This window comes from Lolium rigidum, chromosome 2, assembly GCF_022539505.1.
Source record: "Lolium rigidum isolate FL_2022 chromosome 2, APGP_CSIRO_Lrig_0.1, whole genome shotgun sequence".
Lineage (NCBI taxonomy): Eukaryota > Viridiplantae > Streptophyta > Magnoliopsida > Poales > Poaceae > Lolium > Lolium rigidum.
In genome coordinates, this window is record NC_061509.1 from 2,576,867 (window position 1) to 2,579,946 (window position 3,080).

Here is a 3,080-nt window from a genome sequence, read left to right on the forward strand (position 1 = left end):
ACAATGACCATCGTATAAAAAAACCAAACATAAAAAGCAAAACTACAGAACTAGAAAAAAATAGCGAAAATCAGAAGAAACGATTTTTTTAAGAAAACCGGTCTCAACTCGCAAGTGGGCCAGCCCCACTGCACCACGCGCAGGGGCAATAGTTTCCAGGAAAAATATCAAACTTGTAATATGACAACATTTGGAGAAGTGTTGTCGAAATGGACTATCATGTATGTATGAAGGTTCATCTCAAACCAAACGAACAAATTCATGGCTATACTAATACCCATAGCATAGTATAATGTGTCTACTGCTCATAGGTGCATACTGCCATTGCAAGCAATATTGAAAAAAGGGAGTTTCTAATTTTTTTTGTATGTAAAAAGAATGTTTTCTTCAACCCCATCTTGGTGGCAACGTCGAGAGGTTTGTGGGAGTGGTGTCGTCTTCGAGTTTTTCGTCTGGCTGCGGGGATCTTCGGATCGTCAAGGAGCTTCAACGGCAGTTCATCCTTCTTCTTCGTCTTCGGAACGGATATGATCTTCTTGACTCGTTTGGCGACTTCCCGTCCGCAACCAACAACGTCAAGCCGACTTAGGGAGGAGTGGTAGCGGCGGCGTGCCGTCGACATAGTCTGAAGGTTGAAGATGAAGGGTTTCTCAAAGATCTCGTTGTAATTTTCATTCTTCTTGGGGTGTTTTGTACTGTTCGCTTTCTTTTAATGCCAGTGTTCAATTCGCAAAAAGAAAAGAATGTTTTCCAACTTCTACTTCCTCCGTCAGCACGATTTTAATTTTTTAGAAGTCAATCTTTTTAATGACTGAATTTTTACACAAAAGTACCAACATACGATGACATTAAATTGGTATATTGTTGAACTACATGTTAACATGAATCTAGCAATATTAATTTAGTATCATAAATACTGCTACTTTTTCTAGGAACTTTGTCAAAACTAATAAAGTTTGATTTAAGATATATCTAGAATACAATTATTTGTGGACAGAAAGAGTAAATGCCAATAATATGATATTTTGGTGAAGCAATTGACCATATGAAATCCTAGAAGCGCATTGGGCCAATGACGTCCTAACAACACGAGAGAATCTACCGATGGCGTGGTAAAAGTATCTCTAGTCACGTCCCATAAACGGCATCCGGCAAAAGCATCGGTCGGCTGAATGAGGTATGCCACTTAGTGGTGCCGCTTTTGGGACGCGTATGTTCTCACCCGCGTCCCCCAAATGTGGCCTCACACATTTTTTCCAAAAAAAGGCTATTCATGATTCAATCGTTTACATAGAAGAGATGGAAGTAAAACATAGCGACCATCATCGCTGTTGCTACTTGCTAACCTAGATGCTTATGCGCATCGTTGTTGCCGCCGTCGTCGCTTTCATAGTTGTCATGGTAATGCGTGCGGCACATCATGCCGTCAAATACACTAGTGGAGAAGAGGCCTTTGGACCCAAGCAAATGACCCACTGCTGAACCAAACCGGGTCCAATGCCCCCATTGGACCCGGTTCGTTTCTGCCCAGGACGACCCCACCCGCTGGCGCTCGTCTCGTAGCGGCCTTTGGACCCGGTTTGTCACACAAACCGGGACCAAAGGGTCCACCCGCAGGGCGCGGCAGGCCGTGTCAGCTCGGGGAACCCTTTAGTCCCGGTTTGTATGACAAACCGGGTCCAAAGGCCCCCTCCGGCTATATAACCTTGCCCTTGCCCAAGTGTGAGCCACACTTAGCCATTTTTTCACTATCTTCACAAGAGGGTGTATTGCTCTCCTCTCTTCTTCACATGCATAAGAGGTGTTTGATGAAATGCTTAAGAGGGTTTGCCACTTGAGTTTACACAAATCAAGCCACACTTAACTTGCTTTTTTCTTCTTCATCGAGGTTAACAACTTTATCCTTTTCATCCGCAATTGATAAAATGCATGTGTATATATACATCGTGATGTTCTCGTAATGGTTTTGATCAGCTTAATTATATCATGCGGATGAATCGGCAATGGATGTACATTGACCGACGGTTTGACGAGTTCACTCGCGGGCCCGGATAATTTTATGGCCGTGGCGGAGGCAAACAAACATGGTGGCTTCATGTATTGTCCATGTGTGGACTGCAAGAATACCGTAAATTACGCTCGCTCGAGTCTCATTCACAGCCACCTTCTGCGATCCGGTTTCATGCCCGAGTTACTATTGTTGGACCAAGCACGGAGAAAGAGGGGTTATGATGGAAGACAATGAAGAAGAGGAAGAGGATGATGACGGTTATCCCAATTTCCCGAATACGATGATACTGCAGAAGGCAATGAAGACAATGAAGTAGAAGATCAAGAGGCACCGGATGAGCCTGCCGATGATGATCTTGGCCGGGCCATTGCCGATGCAAGGAGAGAATGTGAAACTGAAAAGGAAAGGTTGGCCTTCGACAAGATGATAGAAGATCACAACAAATTGTTATACCCAACTTGCGAAGATGGCCATAAAAAGCTAGGCGAACACACTCGGAATTGTTGCAATGGAAGGCGCAGAACGGTGTCACCGACTCAGGATTTGGAAAGTTGCTCGACAATAATTAAGAGGAAGCTTCCAAGGGGTAACGAATTGCCCGCCAGTACGTACGAAGCGAAGAAGATTGTCTCGCCCTCTAGGATTAGATGTGCAAAAGATACATGCATGCATTAATGACCGCATCCTCTACCGCGGTGAGTACGAGAATTTGGATGCATGTCCGGTGTGCACCGCATTGCGGTATAAGATCGACGAGATGACCCTGGTGATGTTGAGGGCGAGCGCCCCAAGAAGAGGGTTCCTGCCAAGGTTATGTGGTATGCTCCTATAATACCACGGCTGAAACGCTTGTTCAGGAATAAAGAGCACGCTAGGTTGTTGCGATGGCACAAAGAAGACCGTAAGAAAGACGTGATGTTGAGGCACCCTGCCGATGGATCCCAATGGAGAAAAATCGATAGAGAGTTCCCAAACTTTGCACAGGATGCAAGGAACTTAAGGTTTGGTCTAAGTACGGATGGCATGAATCCTTTTGGAGAGCGAGAGCTGCAGCCATAGCACCCGGCCT